At 41.6% G+C, this 22,399-nt stretch overlaps 1 protein-coding gene across 1 annotated transcript in view; it reads right to left on the bottom strand.

The window, feature by feature from the left end:
• Window positions 1-22,399, bottom strand: part of NOD1 (nucleotide binding oligomerization domain containing 1) — a 93,390-nt gene that overhangs the window by 47,966 nt on the left and 23,025 nt on the right. The gene's annotated exons all lie outside the window — the stretch shown is intronic.

Genomic DNA, 22,399 nt, shown 5'->3' with positions numbered 1-22,399 from the left:
GTAGACAACACTATTGTTTAACAAAACTTCTTAATTAGTATTATTTTTTTAGTGTGCCTCAGTCCTAGATTGGGATGGGGTGCAAAGGTGTATTTTCCAAATTAGGTAACTGGAATTGGAAGTTTCCACGTGCCCTATGAGGGGACAGCACCCAGAATTGGGAGCAGAGGAGCTATGAGGTTGGTGGGAGAGAGGGTCTGAGCACAAAACGGCCCGAGGAGAGCGCGAGCCGGCATGAAGTCTCCTGTGGTAGCCACAGCCCACGAACCTGGGAACAGTGATGTGTCAGTCATTACTGCCTGTGCTGGGTTGTGCTGTAGCTCTCCCCACACCCCTGCCCCAGCTCTCCGTATATCTCCAGCCAAGTTGGCGACATACAAGCACCTTAGGGAATGAAGGAGCAGCAATGGCCATTATGGAGTGAAGCGGGACAGAAGAAAGGTGAGAGGGAGAGGTGACAATTCCAAGGAATGGATGACCAGGAGACAACGTCTCCCTGGAAATCCCTGAAAACCTCATGCATGTGCTGAACTTCCTGCCTCGGTAGGGACAGGGGCCCAAGCTCTTTTATTTGGGTATTAAAAAAATACCTTGAGTTTATCTGCACTACCCCAGAACTGCACTGATTTCTTTCTTTTAGAGTAAGATCTCTCAGCCACTTAATTCTCCAGTCATCCTGTGGATATAAATGGATCACACGCTTGGAAGTAGAAAGGCCTTGAACTGGCCACTTAGTCCTTTGTCTAAAATGCACACACTCTGGAGAGAGAGTTTTAAATGTTTTTTGTAGAACTCAAAAAAAAAAATTCATAGACCTCTAAACATGTATGTTTCATGAGCCCACATATGTTAACATTCAGGTCTAGTGGTTCTCACATTTTTTCCACAAAGTCACATACTAGTCTCTGATCTTTGACACACCCGCATTTTTTCTTCTTTTACCTATCAAGTTGCCAAATGCAAGCCTTATACAGATTCTCAGTGGGACCCCACACAGTAACCTTCCTTTCATAACCTGACTGATTGAGCAAAAGACAGTACATTCTAACATTCTAAACAACAGAAAGGGACTTCCCTGGTGGCGCGGTGGTTAAGAATCCGCCTGCCAACACAGGAGACATGGGTTTGAGCCCTGGTCCGGGAAGATCCCACATGCTGCGGAGCAACTAAGCCCATGCACCACAACTACTGAGCCCGCGCTCTAGAGCCTGCAAGCCACAACTACTGAGCCCATGCACCACAACTACTAAAGCCTACGTGCTCCAGGGCCCACGTGCCGCAACTACTGAGCCCGTGTGCCACAACTACTGAAGCCCGAACGCCTAGAGTCCATGCTCCACAACAGGAGAAACCACCGTAACGAGAAGCCCGCGCACCACAACGAATAGTAGCCCCTGCTCGCCACAACTAGAGAAAAGCCTGCGTGCAGCAACGAAGACCCAACGCAGCCAAAAATAAATAAATTAAAAAAAATAAACAACACAAAGGCAAGAGATTCTTACCAAATGGAATTTAAAGGGATGAAAATGAGTGATTAGCTACTATTGCACTAAAAGTATGCTGATTGATTTGACTCTAATTCAGCTTTTTCTATTGTCGTCAATTCTATGACCCACTTAAGGATCCATAGCTTTAGAAAATTAGTTCCCTTACGGGATACCAGTTGATAATGTTAAATGTATATTTAAATTACTGGTTAATAATACCTTTTTAAGTTTTTGTCATGTGTTCTTTGAAGAAAGTGAGAATATTTTAAAACAACATTCTCTCCTTAAATCTTCAATTTCCAATTTCTTTCTGGAATCTGAAAAGTCAAAAAGAAAAATAAGAGAGAAAGCTTTCTTTGAAAACACTCTTAGGGCTTCCCTGGTGGCACAGTGGTTAAGAATCTGCCTGCCAATGCAAGGGACATGGGTTCGAGCCCTGGTCCGGGAAGATCCCACATGCCGGGGAGCAACTAAGCCTGTGTGCCACAACTACTGAGCCTGCGAGCCACAACTACTGAAGCCCACGTGCCTAGAGCCCGTGCTCCGCAACAAGAGAAGCCAACGCGATGAGAAGCCCGCGCACCGCAACAAAGAGTAGCCCCCCCCCCCCGCTCGCGGCAACTAGAGAAAGCCCACGCACAGCAACGAAGACCCAACACAGCCAAAAATAAATAAATAAATAAATTTATATTAAAAAAAAACACTTGTGCTGAATGGTGAGCAAATAAATGAATGAATGAATGAAATTGGAGAAAGAATAATTTTTTAAATCCACAACTGTAGGATCTCAGAGTACTCTCTTTATCTTCTTCCTTTGGGACAGTGTTTTTGAAATCTCAGTCATTCAGGCACCATAGTCACTTTTCTTGGCCATAATTGAGTCCCATAAGCAAAGTTATTTGCTTAACTTTTTGCTTTAAATTGACTTTACTTTACAACTCAGACTAATTTTAAAGGAAAATTTATATTACCATTGTAAACAAAAAAATCATTTGCAATAAATAGAAAGTAATACAAAAATAAATTCGCTAGAAATAAAATCATGCTATTGTACTCCAGCTCAACAGTGTTGAAAGGTTCTTGGTCTGAGGCCTGTTTTCTCTTAGAAGCATTTGAGAGGTATTAAAGACATAGTAGCACAAGATTGAGACTTTCTCTTTGAGATCATGGTAAATCTGAGAGAGCTGGAAAGGGAATTGCCTTCCCCCCTTGGTGATTCAGGGTTTTTTCATCCTTGGCTCCATTCTTACCAAGGCTTGGAATGGGTGTTACGCAATGCCCCTCACTCCTCCACTCCCAACCCTCATCCATCCTCACTGTGGGTCCCATTTCACTCCTGGCTTCTGCCTCTTCCAAGCCTGTGATTCCCACAAAACTAGTGACGTGTCTTCCCAGCCCTTCCCCGTAGTATCACCCACAGACATCACTACCTCTTACCATCAAAGGCAGAAACTTAAGGAAAATCCACTTATTTATGGCCACCTAACCAAAGCAATGAATTACATGTCAGCCAGTTGGCAAGGAGGCTGTCGTTTTGCAACATCCAGAGCTCTGGTTTGAGATTTAATCAGATTTGCAGAGTTTGCTCAATTCAGCAGGAACTTAACAAGGCATGGACGATGGGAAAGGAAACAAAGAGAGCTGATCCTGTCCCGGTAAACAGAATCCAAGGGCAGAGACCAACTCAACATCATGGAACACTGCAGAGAAACTTAGTTCATGGGCATCTGGTTCCCAGAAATACTGATGCCAGAAACGACTCTGAATTGGCTTTTCAGATTAGTTTCTCAGAAAGTCAAGTGAGATGGGGGTTAAAGAAGTAAGGTCACTGATAATTCTGTAAATTCAGGAAGAAAATAAGTATAGGACCTAGTGGTTTAGAATGAAGGGAAATTCCTTTCAGTGATTAGATTCAATTTTGCATGCTTGAAAATATCAGAAAATAAGATACAAAAATGCTATTGATCGCACGGTGAGACAGGAACTTTCATACCAGGAATGTAAACGGATGGAAAACTTCCAGAAAGCCATTTGACGTATTTATCAAGAGCCTGTGAAAAGTTTCGATTTAGTAACTTCTCATTCTAGAACTCTGCCTTCTGAAAAGGTTCAGAGGTTCGGACAATTTTTTTTTTTTAAACAAGGGGCTTCCACTGCCAGCTCTGATAAGGTAGCTTGTTGTTCCCACAGAGGGCAACTACAGGTGGGTGGATCAGCAGGTTGGGGTACATTCATACTGTAGAGTGCTATTCAAAAGTAAATGTGAGGGACTTCCTGGTGGCACAGTGGTTAAGAATCCACTTAACCAGGGGACACAGGTTCAAGCCCTGATCCGGGAAGATCCCACATGCCGCAGAGCAACTAAGGCCATGCACGACAACTACAGAGCCTGTGCTCTAGAGCCTGCAAGCCACAACTACTGAGCCCACGTGCCACAACTACTGAAGCCCGTGTGCCTAGAGCCCGTGCTCCACAACAAGAGAAGCCACCGCAGTGAGAAGCCCACGTGCCGCAAGGAAGAGTAGCCCCCACTCGCCGCAACTAGAGAAAGCCCGCACACAGCAACGAAGACCCAACGCAGCCAAAAATAATTTAAAATAAATTTTAAAATAAATATGAATGAAATACTAATATGACATGAATGAGTATCAAAGATGTTATGCTGAGAGAAAGAAGACTCAAAAAACCATGTAGTATATGATTCCATTCATGTGATTCTAGAAATCTGATCTAGATCAGAGCAGTGGTTTCCTGGGTAGGGGGACAGGAGCAAAGGAGAAATTGACTGCATATTGCTGGGGTGGTAGAAATGTTCTTTATCTTGCAGTATCACATATATATATATATATATATATATAAAATACATACATGTGTATATATATTATACATACATATATGTCACATGTGAATATATGTATCACTGCATAAATATGTGTATATATGCACATCACATGTGTATGTGTGGTGTGTGCATATACAACATATGTGTATGTATGTATATTATGCATACACACACACATATGATTTGTCAAAAGTCATCAACTTGTACACAGAAAATCTCTGAATGTTACTGTATGGAAAAAAAAACTTCACTGAAGTATTATGTAAAGGCAGAATACATTTCCAGGTAAACAAAAACTGAGAGACATTGTGGCCAGCATAGCTGCACTAAAATAAGTACTGAAGATTCTTCTAGGTAGAAGAAAAATGATCCCAAACTAAAACAAAATGAGAGCAACAGAAAGTTTTAATATGCGGGTAAATATAAATGTATACTGACTGAACAAAACATTATTATCTTGTGGGGTCTAAAATATATGTAGAATTAACATTTAAACAAGGGAGACTGTGCAAGATGGCAGACTAGAAAGGCCCTGAGCTCACCTCCTCCTATGGAACACCAAAACCACAACTATTTGCAGAACCATTGATGAAAATGACTGGAACCTGCCAGAAAATTTCTTATACAACTAAAGATATAAAAAAGGAAGCATAGAGAGGCAGGTAGGAGGGGCAGAGCTGCCATATAGTCAAGTCCCACATCCCTGGCTGGGCAATCCACAAACAGCAGAATAATTTTGACCGCACAGGTTCTCCCAAAGGAGTGAGAGGTCCGAGCCGCATGTCAGGCTCCCAGCCCAGGGCTCCTGCACCAGGAAGATGAGCCCCCAGAACATTTGGCTTTGAAGTTCAGTGGGGCTTACTTCTGAGAGTCCAAGAGGACTGGGGGAAATAGAGACTTCACACTGAAAGGACATATAAAATCTCACATCCTCTGGAACCCAGGGCAGAAGCAGTAATTTGACCTGAGGCTGGGTCAAACCTACCTGCTATTCCTAGCGAGTCTCCTGGAGAGGCAGGAGGCAACTGCAGCTCACCCTGGGGACACAGACACTGGCAAAAGCCATTTTGGGGAGCTCTTTCTACCATGTGGACACTGGTGCCGGCAAAGCACCATTTTGGAATCCTCCCTCTAGCTTATTAACCCCAGGCCCCAGCCCCACTTGGGGCACCAGTGCTGGGACACCTCAGGCCAAGCAACTAACAGGGCATGGACACATCCCCACCCACCAACAGAGAGGCTGCTTTAAGACCCTTTGATCCACAACTGCCTCTGGACACAGCCCTGCCCACCAGAGGACCCAGGACCCGGCTCCACACACCAGTACACAGGCACTAGAACCAAGACCACCAGGACCCTCCAGCCGGAGTCCCTGGGGCCCAGCTCCACCCAGCAGTGGTCAGGAACCAGCACCAGAATCCCCAGGGCACCAGCCTCACCCACCAGTGAGCCTGCTCTAGCCCCCCCGACCAGCTCCACCCACCAGGGGGCAGACAGCAGTTGCAAGAAAACCACAGTCCTGCAGCCTGCAGACCTCCCCAATCACTAGCTACCCAGACCCTGCCCTCGGACCAGTTGTGCCCAGGACCCGCCCACTAGCAGGCCAACACAAGCTCCCAGACACCTCAGGTCCTGCAGCCAATTGTGTCAGGAACTGGTCCCACCCACCAGTGGTCTGACACGTGCTCTGGGAGCCTTGGGCTCTGCAGCCAGACCCCAGGACCCAGCTCTGCCTACCAGTAGGCCAGTACTAGCCCCAGGACCTAGCTTCGCCCACCAGTGGGTGAGCAACAGCCCCCAGGGTCTCCTGGACCCTGACTCAACCCACCAGTAACCCAGCACTAGTATAGTCCCCTGGAGTTCTGCAGTAAGTCACCTCATGACCCAGTCCCACGAACCAGCAGCCAACAGCCTCTGCACAAGGCAGGAACTGGCAACCGAACAGACCAAGGGCCAACCAAGCTTACCAGACTGTCCACATAGTCAGCCCACCACAACAGAAAGACCCACGCAGCCCTCATGGGGGAAGCCCTAGAGCAAACAGCTCTGGTGATGAAAGGGAAGTATCCTGAGACACACAGGTTGTCTACAAAAGGCTTATTCTTCAAGGCTGGGAAATATAACCAACCTACCAGACACATTAAAAAAAAAAAAAAAACAGCCACTTAGGCAAAATGAGGCGGCAGAATAACATGTTCCAAATGAAGAATCAAGATAAAACCCCAGAAAAAGAACTAAGTGAAGTGGACACAGGCAATCTGCCTGAGAATGAGTTCAAGGTAACGATCATAAAGATGATCAAAGAACTCGGAAGAATGGATGCACAGAATGAGGAGTCAGAAGCTTTTAACAAGGAGTTAGAAAATCTAAAGAACCAAACAGACATGAAGAATACAGTAACAAATAAAAAATACACTAGAAGAACCAACAATAGACTAAATGATACAGAGGAATGGATCGGCGAGCTGGAAGACAGTAGAGGAAATCACTGATGCTGGACAGAAAAAAGAAAAAAGCATGAAAAAAAATGAGGACCGTTTAAGAGACCTCTGGGAAAATATCAAACACACCATATTTGCATTACAGGGGTCCCAGAAGGAGAAGGGAGAGAGAAAGGGGCTGAGAACATAATTGAAGGCATACTAATTGAAAACTTCCCTAACCTAGGAAAGGAAACATACATCCATGTCCAGGAGGTACAGAGAGTCCCAAACAGGATCAACTCAAAGGGGAATACACCAACACGCACTGTAATTAAAATGGCAAAAATTAAAGATAATGAAAGAATATTAAAAGCAGCAATGGAAAAGCAACATGTTATGTACAAGGGAACTCCCATAAGGCTATCAGCTGATTTTTCAGCAGTAACTCTGCAGGGCAGAAGAGAGTTGCACAATATAAAGTGATGAAACGGAAAAACCTACAACCAAGAGTACTCTACCCAGAAAGACTCTCACTCAGATTTCATGGAGAGATCAAAAGCTTTACAGACAAGCAAAAGCTTTTAAAAGAGTTCAGCACCTCCAATCCAGCTTTACAAGAAATGTTAAAGGCACTGCCCTGAGCAAAAATGAGAAGGACACACAATTAGCAACATGAAAATCATGAAAGGAAAAAAAATCTCATCAGTAAAGACCAACATATACATGAAAAGATGCTCAACATCACTAATTATTAGAGAAATGCAAATCAAAACTACAATGAGGTATCACCTCACACCGGTCAGAATGGCCATCATCCAAAAATCTAGAAACAATAAATGCTGGAAAGGTGTGGTGAAAAGGGAGCCCTCCTGCACTGTTGGTGGGAATGTAAATGGATACAGCCACTATGGAGAACAGTATGGAGGTTCCTTAACAAACTAAAAATAGAACTACCATATGACCCAGCAATCCCACTACTGGGCATATACCCTGAGAAAACCGTAATTCAAAAAGAGACATGTACCACAATGTTCACTGCAGCACTATTTACAGTAGCCAGGACATGGAAGCAACCTAAATGTCCATCGACAGATGAATGGATAAAGAAGATGTGGCACATGTATACAATGGAATATCACTCAGCCATAAAAAGGAATGAAACTGAGTTATTTGTAGTGAGGTGGATGGACCTAGAGTCTGTCATACAGAGTGAAGTAAGTCAGAAAGAAAAGGACAAATACCGTATGCTAACACATATATATGGAATTTAAGAAAAATGGTACTGTTGAACCTAGTTGCAGGGCAGGAATAGAGGTAGACATAGAGAATGGACTTGAGGATATGGGGTAGGAGGGCGAAGCTGGGGCGAAGTGAGAGTAGCACTGATGATATATACAGTACTGAATGTAAAATAGTTGGCTGGTGGGAAGCAGCAGCACAGCACAGGGAGATCGGCTCAGTGCTTTGTGATGGCCTAGAGGGCGGGATAGGGAGGATGGGAGGGAGGCTCAAGAGGGAGGGGATATGGCTGATTCGCTTTGTTGTGCAAACAGAAACTAACACAGTATTGTGAAGCAATTATACTCCAATAAAGATCTATTAAAGAAAAAAACAAGACAAACATATAGTAAAAGTAGGAAATCATCCACACACAAAACTAGTAGGAAGGTTAAAAGACAAAAGTAGTAAAATTACTTATATCAACCATAAGCAGTTAAGGGATACACAGAACAATTAAATGTAAAACATGATATCCAAAACACTAACCATGAGGGGAGGAGAGTACAAACACAGAGTTGTTAAAACGCATTTGTTAAGAGATCAGCAACTTAAAACAATCACATATATATATTTATAGATAGATAGATTGCTATATATAAACCTCACAGTAACCACAAAACAAAAATCTAAATTAGATACACACACAAAAAAGAAAAAGGAATCCAAACATAATACTAAAGATAGTCTTCAAATCACAAGAGAACAAAAGAAGAAATGAACAAAATGACCTAAAATACAATCCCCAATTAACAAAGTGGCAATAAGAACACAATATCAATAATTACTTTAAATGTAAATGGAACAAATGCTCCAATCAAGACATAGAGTGGCTGAATGGAAACAAAAAAAGACCCCTATAATATGCTGCCTACAAGACACTCGCTTCAAATCTAGAGACACACACAGGATGAAAGTGAGGGGATGGAAAAAGTTATTCCATGCAAATGGAAAGCAAAAGAAAGCCAAGGTAGCAATACTTATATCGGACAAAATAGACTTTAAAATAAAGACTGTTATAAGAGACAAAGAAGGACATTACCTAATGATCAAGGAATCAATCCAAAAAATATAACAATTGTAAATATATATACACCCAACATAGGAGCACATAAACACATAAAGCAAATATTAAAAGACATAAAGGGAGGGCTTCCCTGGTGGCGCAGTGGTTGAGAGTCCGCCTGCCGATGCAGGGGACACGGGTTCGTGCCGCGCTCCGGGAAGATCCCACATGCCGCAGAGCGGCCGGAGCCTGTGCTCCGCAACGGGAGAGGCCACAACAGTGAGAGGCCCGCGTACCGCAAAAAAAAAAAAAAAAAAAAGACATAAAGGGAGAAACTGAGAATAGCACAATAATAGTAGGGGACTTTTAACACCCCACTTACATCAATGGACAGGTCATCCAGACAGAAAACCAATAAGAAAACACTGGCATCAAATGACATATTAAACCAGGTGGACTTAATAGATATATATAGGGCATTCCATCCAAAAGCAGAAGAATACATACTTTTCAAGTACACATGGAACATTCTCCAGGACAGATCACATGTGAGGCCACAAAACAGACTTCAGTAAATTTAAGAAGACTGAAATCATCAAGCATCTTTTCCCACCACAATGCTATGAGACTAGAAATCAACTGCAAAAAACACAAACACTTGGAGGCTAAACAATATGCTACTACACAACAAATGGATCACCAAAGAAATCAAAGAGGAAATCCAAAATACCTGGAGACAAATGAAAACAAAAACACAATGATCCAAAATCTATGGGACACAGCAAAAACAGTACTAAGAGAGAAGTTTATAGCAATACAAGCTTACCTCAGGAAACAAGAAAAATCTCAAATAAAAAACCTAACCTTATACCTCAGGGAGCTAAAAAAAGAACAAACAGGGCTTCCCTGGTGGCGCAGTGGTTGAGAGTCCGCCTGCCGATGCAGGGGACGCGAGTTCGTGCCCCGGTCCAGGAAGATCCCACATGCCGCGGAGCAGCTGGGCCCGTGACCCATGGCCTCTGAGCCTGCGCGTCCGGAGCCTGTGCTCTGCGACGGGAGAGGCCACAACAGTGAGAGGACCACGTACCGCAAAAAAAAAAAAAAAAAAAAAAAAAAAAGAAAGAAAGAAAAAGAACAAACAAAATCTGAAGTTAGTAGAAGGAAAGAAATCATAAAGGTTAGTGCAGAAATAAGTGAAATAGAGACTAACAGAAAAGATCAATGAAACTTAGAGCTGGCTCTTTGAAAAGATAAACTAATAAACCTTTAGCCAGACTCATCAAAAAAGACAGAGAGAGAGAGGCCAAATCAATACAATCAGAAATGAAAAAGAAATTACAACCAACACAACAGAGATACAAAGGATCATAAGGGAATACTGAGAACAACTATATGCCAATAAAATGGATAATCTAGAAAAAATGGACAAATTCCTAGAAATGTACCATCTCCCAAGACTGAACCAGGAATAGAAAATATGAACAGACCAATTGCCAGTAATGAAATTGAATCAGTAACTTAAAAAAAAAAAAAAACTCCCAACAAACAAAAGTCCAGGACCAGATGGCTTCACAGGTGAATTGTACCAAGCATTTAAAGAAAAGTTAACACCTATACTCAAACTATTCCAAAATATTACAAAGGAAGGAATGCTTCTGAACTCACTCTACAAGGCCAGCATCACCCTGATAGCAAAACCAGACAAAGATATCACACAAAAGAAAGTTACAGGCCAATATCACCGATTAACATAGACACAAAAATCCTCAACAAAATATTAACAAACCAAATCCAACAACTCTTTAAAAAAAATCATACACCATGATCAAGTGGAATTTATCCCAGGGATGCAAGGATTTTTCAATATCTGCAAAATCAATCAATGTGTTATACCATATTAACAAACTGAAGAATAAAAACCATATGATCATCTCAACAGATTCAGAAAAAGCTTTTGACAAAATTCAAATCGTTTACAATAAAAACTCTCCAGAAAGAGGGCAGAGGGAACATACTTCCACATAATAAAGGCCATATATGACAAGTCCACAGCTAACATCATACTCAGTGGTGAGAATCTGAAAGCATTTACACTAAGGTTAGGAAGAAGACAAGGATACCAACTCCTGCCACTTTTATCCAACATAGTATTGAAGTCCTAGCGACAGCAATGAGACAAGAAATAAAAGGAATCCAAATTGGGAAAGAAGAATTAAAACTGTCACTGCTTGCAGATGATATGACTATACATAGAGAACCCTAAAGATGCCACCAAAAAACTACTAGAGCTCATCAATGAACTCAGTAAAGTTGCAGCATACAAAATTAAAATACAGAAATCTGTTGCATTTCTATACACTAACAACAAACTACCAGAAAGAGAAGTTAAGGAAACAATCCCATTTAGCACTGCATGAAAAAGAATAAAATACCTAGGAATAAACCTACCTAAGGAGGTAAAAGACCTGTACTCGGAAAACCATAGGACACTGATTGAAAAGACTGAAGATGATACAAACATACAGATATACCATGGTTGGGGCTTCCCTGGTGGCGCAGTGGTTAAGAATCTGCCTGCCAATGCAGGGGACACGGGTTCGAGCCATGGTCCAGGAAGATCCCACATGCCACAGAGTAACTAAGCCCATGTGCCACAACTACTGAGCCTGAGCTCTAGAGCCCATAAGCCACAACTACTGAGCCCATGTGCCATAACTACTGAAGCCTGCGCACCTAGAGCCTGTGCTCTGCAACAAGAGAAGCCACCACAACGAAGAGTAGCCCCCGCTCACCGCAACTAGAGAAAGCGCACACGCAGCAACGAAGACCCAACGCAGCCAAAAATAAATAAATAAATAAAATAAACCAATTTTTTTCAGAAGTGAATGTCTTAAAAAAAAAAAGTATTCCATGGTCATGGATTGGGAGAATTATTATTGTTAAAAACGACCATACTACACAAGGCAATCTACAGATTCACTGCAATCCCTATCAGAATACCAGTGGCAGAGCATGGGATGAAGATGGCAGAGTAGCAGGATATGAAGCTCACCTTCTCCCACAAATACATCAAAAATACATCTACCTGTGGAACGATTCTCACAGAATGTCTACTGAATGCTGGCAGAATACTTCAGACTGCTGAAAGGGCAAGAAAATCTCCATGTAACCAGGTAGGAAATAGAAAAAATAGAAAGCGAGAAAGGTCTCACGACAGCACCTGTGCTCCTGGGAGGGAGCTGTGCAAGAGGAAAGGTCCCTGCACCCTGGGAAGCCCCCTCACCAGTGGGGAGATCTGCTGGGACGGAAAGGGAGCTTCAGAGCCTCATAGGAGAGTGCTGCTGGTTTGCAGCAGCCAGAGCAGAGGGAGAACTGCACAGATGGTCAGTGCTGCCGCCCTGCACTGCCCTGCACTCCCCAGCCTAAGACAGGCATCCGCCAGTACGGGCGGGGGCTGGGTGCTGGAACCTGGGCTTCAGAGATCGGAACCTGGGAGAGGACTGGGGTTGGCCATGTGAAGATGGCCTGGGGCGGGGCTGGAATCCAGTGCAACCATGGCTGGAGGCGTACGCGGAGGAGGTTTGGGCCAACTTAGAGTCCAGTCGCCACTGTTTGGGGAGTGCATGAGGGGAGGCGCGGGACCCAGACTGTAGCCTTTTACCCTGTGCACGTGCTCACAGAGGGCAGGACACTGCCTGCCCAGGCTGCAGGAGCAGTCGTGAGCCACCACCACCCCCTTGCAGACTCCAGGAGTAGTTGGGAGCCACTGCCGCCTCCCTCCTGGACCCCAGGAGTGGTCATGAGCCACCACCTCTGTCCCCATCATGTGCTCTGGGGGTGCACCTGAGATGCCACCACTGCCAAGAACCCCAGGGCCGGGCACCAGCCACAACATCTGCACACCCCTTGTCAAGGGGAGAATAACCAACACACACTGAGGAAAGAGGCGACAGGCATGCATACTAAAAACAGCCCTGGCACCAAATATATTAAACCCACACGAGTTACACAGGGACACCCCCACATATAAACAGCCTTCCAAGACCACACCAGATAATCGTTTCTCCTAAACTCAGAGTAAGAGAACTAGAAGTAAAATGAAGCTGAGGAACCACTCCCAGGTAAAAGACCAACAGCATTCCCCTGAAAGAACATGCAGTGAAGCAGACCTCTCCAGACTAGTAGACACCGATTTCAAAAAGGAGACAATGAAAATACTGAAGGAATTAAGAAACGCCATCAATGGAAATGCAGAGTACTGTAAAAAGGAACCAGAAACTATAAAGAGGACCCAAAAAATATAAAACTCATTTGCAGGGAATTCCCTGGCAGTCCAGTGGTTAGGGCTTGGCACTTTCACTGCCGAGGGCTGGTTCAATCCCTGTGGGAACTGGGATCCCACAAGCCACACAGCGTGGCCAAAAAAGAAAAAAAAAAAATTCATTTGCAGAGACAAAAGCTGAGCTAAAGGCATAGAATAGCAGAATAGCATGGAATAGCAGAATGAATAATGCAGAAAAACAAATAAGTGACCTGGAAGACAGGATAATGGAAATCACCCAATCAGGATATCAGACAGAAAGCCAAATTAAAAAAAACCAATGAAAGCAATATAAGAGACCTATGGGATAATATAAAACATACATATAATAGGGATTCCAGAAGAAGAAACAGAAAAGGGGATCGAAAATGTATTTGAAGAATTATGGCTGAAAACTTTCCAAACATAAAGAAGGAAACATATCCAGGTACAGGAAGCACAGAGGGTCCCAAACAAGATAAACCCAAACAGACCTACACCAAGACATAATAAAAATGGCAAAAGTTAAAGATAAAGAGAGGATTCTAAAGGCAGCAAGAAAAAACAAAGAGTTAATTACAAGGTAATGCCCATAAGGCTATCAGCTGACTTCTCTACAGAAACACTGCAGGCCAGAAGGCAGTGGCAAGATATATTCAAAATACTAAAAGGGAAAAATCTGCCACCTAGGATACTCTACCCAGCAACATTATCATTTAGAATAGAAGGAGAGACAAATAATTTCTCAGACAAGCAAAAACTAACAGAATACAGCAATACTAAACCTATCCTAAAGGATATATTGAAAGGTCTTCTCTAAATAGAAAAAAAGTAAGAACCTATAGGAAAGAAAAAAATCACAATTGGAAAATAAATCACTTAAATAAGCCAGTACACAGATTTAAAAAGTTTCTGTGAAAGTGATGATAACAACAATGAACAGCAAAAGGATGAGAATGAAGGTGTAAAAGAGGACATCAAAACCACAAAATGTGGGGGAGGGGAGTAAGAAAATGTAATTTTTTTTTTCCTAGAATGTGTTTGAGCCTATATGACTACCAGTCTAAGGCAAGCAGACATAGGAATAGGTTAACATACTTGAAAAACAGGGTAACCACACATCGAAAACATACAATAGCTTCACAAAAGCCAAAAGGAAGAGAACGTAAGTATAATACAAAAAAAAAAAAAGGTCATCAAACCCCCAAAGGAAAAACAAAAAGAAAAGGAAAGGGACAAAGATAATATATAAAATCAATGGGAAAACAAGGTTTAAAAATGGCAATAGGGCTTCCCTGGTGGCGCAGTGGTTGAGAGTCCGCCTGCCGATTCATGGGACACCGGTTCATGCCCCGGTCCGGGAAGATCCCACATGCCATGGAGTGGCTAGGCCCGTGAGCCACGGCCACTGAGCCTGCGCATCCGGAGCCTGCACTCCACAAAGGAAGAGGCCACAAGAGTGAGAGGCCCGCGTACCGCAAAAAAAAAAAAAAAAAAAAAAAAAGGCAATAAATACATATCTATCAATAATTACCTCAAATGTCAATGGACTAAATGCTCCAATCAAAAGACACAGAGTGGCAGATTGGATAAAAACATAAGAGCCTAAAATATGCTGCCTACAAGAGATGCACTTTAGGGCAAAGGACACACATAGATTGAAAGTGAGGGGGTGGAAAAAGATATATCATGAAAAGGTGGGGATCACAATACTCATATGAGACTAAATAGACTTCAAAACAAAGGCTATAAAGAAAGATAAAGAAGGACACTATATAGTAATAAAAGGATCAATACAAGAAAAGGATTTTATACTTGTCAACATATATGCACCTAATATAGGAGCACCCAAATGCATAAAACAAATACTAACAGACATAATAGGAGAAACTGACAGGAATACAATAATAGTAGGAGACTTTAACACCCCACTCACATCAATGGACAGGTCTTCCAGACAGAAAATCAATAAGGCAACAGAGATCCTAAATGATACAATAGAACAGTTAGACTTAATTGATATTTTCAGGACATTACCTCCAAAAAAACCAGAATACACATTCTTTTCAACTGCACATGGAACACTCTCTAGGGCTGATCACATACTAAGGTTCGAAACAAGCCTCAACAAATTTAAGAGTATAGAAATTATCTCAAGCATCTTCTCTGACCACAACGGCATGAAACTAGAAATCAACCACAGAAAAGGAAATGAGAAAAAATAAATGATTACATGGAGACTAAACAACATGGCACTAAACAACCAATGGGTCAACAATGAAATCAAAGAGGAAATTTTAAAATACCTTGAGACAAATGACAATGAAAATACAACCATACAAAAATCTATGGGATGCAGCAAAAGCAGTTCTTAGAGCGAAGTTCATAGTGATACATACAGGCCTTTCTCAAAAAACAAGAAAAATCTACAATAAACAACCTAACCTACCACTTAAAAGAATTTAAAAAACAAGAGCAAACAAAACCTAAAGTCAGCAGAAGGAAGGAAATAATAAAGATCAGAGAGGAAATAAAATAGAGATAAAAAAACAATAAAACCAAGAGCTGGTTCTTTGAAAGGATAAACAAGATTGACAAGCCTCTGGCCAGGCTCACCAAGAAGAAAAGATAGAGAACCCAAATAAACAAAATAAGAAAGAGAGACATAACAACTGATAGCAAAGAAATACAAAAAACCATAAAGGAATACTATGAGCAGTTATATGCCAACAAATTCAACAACCCAGAAGAAATGAACAAGTTTCTAGAAACATACAGCCCACCAAAATTTTATCAAGAAGAAACAGGTAATTTGAAGAGACCAATCACTAGAAGTAAACACAATCTATAATTTTAAAACTCCCTACAAACAAAAGTCCAGGACCAGATGGCTTCACGGGTGAATCCTAGCAAACATACAAAGAAGAACTTATACCAATCCTTCTCAAACTCTTCCAAAATAACTGAAGAGGAGGGAATACTCCCAAGGATATTCTATGAAGCCACCATCACCCTGGGATACCAAAACCAGACAAAGATACCAGCAAAACAGAAAATTACAGGTCAATATCTTTGAAGAATATAGATGCAAAAATTCTCAACAAAATATTAGCAAACCGAATCCAACCACACATAAAAAAGATCAAATACCATGACCAAGTGGAATTCATCCCAAGTTCACAAGGATGGTTCAACATACGCAAATCAATCAATATGATACACCACATAAACAAAAGAAAAGGCGAAAACCACATGCTCATCTCAATAGATGCAGAAAAAGCATTCGACAAAATCCAACATCCACTCAAGATAAAAACTCTTACCAAAGTGGGTATAAAAGGAACATATCTCAAGATAGTAAAAGCTATTCATGGGCTTCGCTGCTGGCGCAGTGGTTGAGAGTCCGCCTGCCGATGCAGGGGACACGGGTTCGTGCCCCGGTCCAGGAAGATCCCACATGTCGCGGAGCGGCTGGGCCTGTGAGCCATGGCCACTGAGCCTGCGCGTCCGGAGCCTGTGCTCTGCAACAGGAGAGGCCACAGCAGTGAGAGGCCCACGTACCAAAACAAAACAAAACAAAAATGCTATTCATGACAAATCCATAGCCAGTATAAATGGTGAAAAGCTGAAAGCCTTCCCACCAAAATCTGGAAGAAGACAAGGATGCCCACTGTCACCTCTTCTATTCAACATTGTATTGGAAGTCGTAGATACATCAATCATACAGGAAAAAGAAACAAAAGGTATCCAGATTGGAAGGGAAGAGGTAAAACTGTCATTATATGTAGATGATATGATACCATATATACAAAACCCTAAAGACTCCACACAAAAACTACTAGGACTGATAAACGAATTCAGCAAGGTAGCAGGATACAAGATTAACATGTGGAAATCGGTTGCATTTCTTTACGCCAATAATGAAATATCAGAAAGGGAATGTAAAAAAGCAATATCTTTTAAAATTGCAACTCCAGGGGCTTCCCTGGTGGTGCAGTGGTTGAGACTCCGCCTGCTGATGCAGGGGACACGGGTTCGTGCCCCGGTCTGGGAAGATCCCATATGCCGCAGAGCGGCTGGGCCCGTGAGCCATGGCTGCTGAGCCTGCGCGTCTGGAGCCTGTGCCCCGCAACGGGAGAGGTCACAACAGTGAGAGGCCCGCGTACCACAAAAAATAAAATTGCAACTCCAGAAATAAATTATTTAGGAATAAACCTCACCAAGGAGGAAGACATATGCTGAGAACTATAAAACACTAATAAAGGAAATTCAAGATCATTCAAAGAAATGAGAAAGATATTCCATGCTCTAGGATTGGAAGAATATTGTTAAAATGGCCATACTACCCAAAGCAATCTACAGATTAAATGCAGTCCGTATCAAATTACCCATGACATTTTTCACAGAACTAGAACAAATAATCCTAAAATTCATATGGAATCATAAAAGACCCAGAATTCCCAAAGCAATCCTGAAGCAAAAGAACAAAGCAGAAGGCATAACCATCCCAGACTTCAGACAATATTACAAAGCTACAGTAACCAAAAAAAGCATAGTATTGGCACAAAACCAGACATATGGATCAATGGAACAGAATAGAGTCCAGAAATAAACCTAAACACCTATGGTCAATTAACCTTCGACATTAACCTTCGACAAAGGAGGCAAGAATATACAATGGGGAAAAGATGGTCTCTTCAGCAAGTGGTGTTGGGAAAGTTGGACAGCCGCAAGTTAAATCAAGAAATTTAAAACACAACCTCTCACTATACACAAAAATAAGCTCAAAATGGCTTAAAGACTTAAACATAAGACATGACACCATAAAACTCCTAGCAGAAAACATAGGCAAAACATTCTCTGAAATAGATCGTACCAATGTTTTCTTAGGTCAGTGTCTCAAGGCAATAGAAATAAAAACAAAAATAAACAAATGGGACCTAATCAAACTTACAAGCTTTTGCACAGCAAAGGAAACCATAAACAAAATGAAAAGACAGAGCTTCCCTGGTGGCGCAGTGGTTGAGAATCCGCCAGCCAATGCAGGGGACACGGGTTTTGAGCCCTGGTCCGGGAAGATCCCACATGCCGCGGAGCAGCTATGCCCATGCGCCACAACTACTGAGCCTGCACTCTAGAGCCTGCGAGCCACAACTACTGAGCCTATGCGCCTAGAGCCCATGCTCCGCAACAAGAGAAGCCACCTCAATGAGAAGCCCGCACACCGCAATAGAGTAGCCCCTGCTCGCCACAACTAGAGAAAAGCCCACACGCAGCAACAAAGACCCAACGCAGCCAAAAATAAATAAATAAAATAAAGTTGCTAAAAAAAAAAATGAAAAGACAACCTACAGAATGGGAGAAAATATTTGCAAATGATGCAACAGACAAGAGCTTAGTTTCCAAAACATACAAACAGCTCATACAACAACAAAAACAAACAACCCAATTGAAAAATGGGCAGAAGACCTAAAGAGACATTTCTCTGAAGAAGAAATACAGATGACCAATAGGCACATGAAAAGATGCTCAACATCGCTAATTATTAGAGAATGCAAAATGAAACCACAATGAGCTACCTCCCCACACTGGTCAGAATGGTCATCATCAAAAGTCTACTGCTGGGCTTCCCTGGTGGCTCAGTGGTTGAGAGTCCGCCTGCCGATGCAGGGGACACGGGTTCGTGCCCTGGTCTGGGAGGATCCCACGTGCCGCGGAGCGGCTGGGCCCGTGAGCCATGGCCGCTGAGCCTGCGCGTCCAGAGACTGTGCTCCGCAACGGGAGAGGCCACAACAGTGAGAGGCCCGCGTACCGAAAAAAAAAAAAAAAGTCTACTGCTGAAGAAGGTGTGAAGAAAAGGGAACCCTCCTACTCTGTTGATGGGAATGTAAGTTGGTGCAGCCACTGTGGAAAACAGTATGGAGGTTCCTCAGAAAACTAAAAATAGAACTACCATATGATCCAGCAATCCCACTTCTGGACATATGTCCAGACAAAACTATAATTCAAAAAGATACATGCACCCCTATGTTCATAGCAGCACTATTCACAATAGCCAAGACATGGAAGCAACCTAAATGCCCATTGACAGATGAATGGATAAAGAAGATGTGGTACATATATGCAATGGAATACTACTGAGCCGTAAAAAAGAATGAAATAATGCCATTTGCAGCAACATGGATGCAACTAGAGATTATCAAACTAAGTGAAGTAAGTGAGAAAGAGAAAGACAAATACCATATGAATTCACTTATATGTGGAATCTAAAATATGACACAAATGAACCTATGTATGAAACAGAATCAATGACATAGAGAACAGACTGGTAGTTGCCAAGTGTGGGGATAGGGATGTATTGGGAATTTGGGATTAGCAGATGTAAGCTTTTATATATAGAATGGATAAACAAGGTCCTACTATATAGCACAGAGAACTATATTTGATATCCTATGATAAGCACAATGGAAAAGAATATTAAGAATGTATATATACATATAACTGAATCACTTTGCTGTACAGCAGTAATTAACACACTTTAAATCACCTATACTTCAATTAAAAAATGAAAAATATATCGATGCCATTTTTCATGGACTAAAACATGTAATTCTAAAATTTGTATGGAAAAACAAAAGATCTTGAATAGCCAAAACAATCTTGAAAAAGAACAGAAGGAATCATGTTTCCTGACTTCAGACTATACAACAAAGCTACAGTAATCAAAGGAGTATGGTACTGGCACAAAAAGGCACATAGATCAATGGAATAGAATAGAGAGCCTAGAAATAAACCCACACACTTATGGTCAATTATTTTATGACACAGGAGGCAAGAATATACAATGGAGAAAAGACAGTCTCTTCAATAAGTAGTGCTGGGAAAACTGGACAGCTACACATAAAAGAATAAAATTAGAACATTCTCTAACACCATATACAAATATAAACTCAAAATGGATTAAAGACCTAAATGTAAGACCAGAAACCATAAAACTCCCAGGAGAAAACATAGATGGAATACTCTTTGACATAAATCGTAGCAATATTTTTTTGGATCTGTCTCCTAAAGCAAAGGAAATAAAAGCATAAACAAACAAATGGGACATAATTAAACTTAAAAGCTTTTGCACAGCAAAAGAAACCATCAACAAAACAAAAAACACCTTACTGAATTGGAGAAAACATTTACAAATGATATAACAGATGAGGTGTTAATATTCAAAATATATAAACAGCTTATACAACTCAACATCAAAAACCAAACAACCGGGCTTCCCTGGTGGCGCAGTGGTTGAGAGTCCGCCTGCCGATGCAGGGGACACGGGTTCATGCCCCGGTCCGGGAAGATCCCACATGCCGCAGGGTGGCTGGGCCTGTGAGCCATGGCCGCTGAGCCTGTGCGTCCGGAGCCTGTGCTCCACAACGGGAGAGGCCACAACAGTGAGAGGCCCACGTACCGCAAAAAAAAAAAAAAAAAAAAACAAAAAAACCTAGACCTCCCTGGCATCCCCTGGTTAAGACCCCACGCTTCCACTGCAGAAGGTATGGGTTTGATCCCTGGTCAGGGAACTAAGATCCCACAAGCCACACAGTGCAGTCAAAAAAAGAAAACAAAAACAAAATACTACAAACAACCCATTTAAAAAATGAGCAGAAGACTTGAAAAGACATTTTTCCGATGAAGACATAGATGGCCAACAGGCATGTGAAAGGATGCTCAACGTCATTAATCATCAGAGAAATGCAAATTAAAACCTCAAAGAGATATCACCTCACACGTGTCAGAATGGCTATCATCACAAAGAACACAAATAATAAATGTTGGCAAGGATGTGCTGAAACGGAACCCTTGTACACTGTTGGTGGGAGTGTAAACTGGTGCAGCCACTATGAAAAACAGTATGGAGGTTTCTCAGAAAACTAAAAATAGAACTACCATATGACCCAGCAATTCCACTCCTGGGTATTTATTCGGGAAAAAAACCATGAAAACAATAATTCAAAAAGATACATGCACCCCAATGTGCATAGCAGCATTGTTTACAATTGGCAAGATATGAAGCAACATAAGTATCCATCAACAGATGAATGGATAAAGAAGATGTGAGATACACACACACACACACACACACACACACACACACACACACACACACAATGGAATACTACTCAGCCATAAAAAAGAATGAAATGTGCAGCAACACAGATGGACTTGCAGGGTATTGTGCCAAGTGAAGTAAGTCAGAGAAAGACAATGTATAATACAACTTATATGTGGAATCTAAAAAATAGAACAAATTAGTAAATTTAACAAAAAAGAAGCAGACTCCCAGATATAGAGAACAAACTGTTGGTGATCAGCAGGGAGAGGAAAAGGAGAGGGGCAAGATAGGGGTAGGGGATTAAAAGGTACAAACTATTATGTATAAAATAAATAAGCTACAATTATATATAGTGTAACACAGGGAATATAGCCAATATTTTATAATATCATAAATGGGATATAACCTTTAAAAATCATGAATCACTATGTTGTACACATGAAACATAACGCTGTACATCAACTATACCTCAACTAAAAAAAAAACAAAAACATTTAAACAGTAATAACACAAAAAGGTGGAAGGGAGTAAATGGAGTTAAAGTGTTCTAAGTTCAAAGCATTTTCTGGTAATAGGCAAAAGTATTACTTTATATTAGACAGTAATAATTCAAGGATCCAGGTCTTAATCTCTAAAATTGCTATTAATAAAAATAGCAAGAGAATACAAGACAATAGAAGGAGGTAATATAATAATAAATATGCTTAACTCTAAAAGAAGGCAGGGAGAGGGGAAAAAAGAATGCAAAAGTGGTGAGACTAATAAAAACTAGACAACATATATAAATCCAAATATGTTAGTAATTCAATTAAATATAAATGGACTAAATATACCAATTATACAACATAGGTTGGCAGACTTGAGAAAAAAACTATATGCTGCTTTAAAAGATACACCTTAATTAAACCCTGTCACTTTACTTCATTCATTCATTTACTCATTCCCCCAAGTGGGAAATG

This window comes from Grampus griseus (assembly GCF_964374135.1).
Source record: "Grampus griseus genome assembly, chromosome: 9".
In the NCBI taxonomy this organism is placed as follows: Eukaryota; Metazoa; Chordata; class Mammalia; order Artiodactyla; family Delphinidae; genus Grampus; species Grampus griseus.
This window is presented reverse-complemented; position numbering and strand designations above follow the sequence as displayed.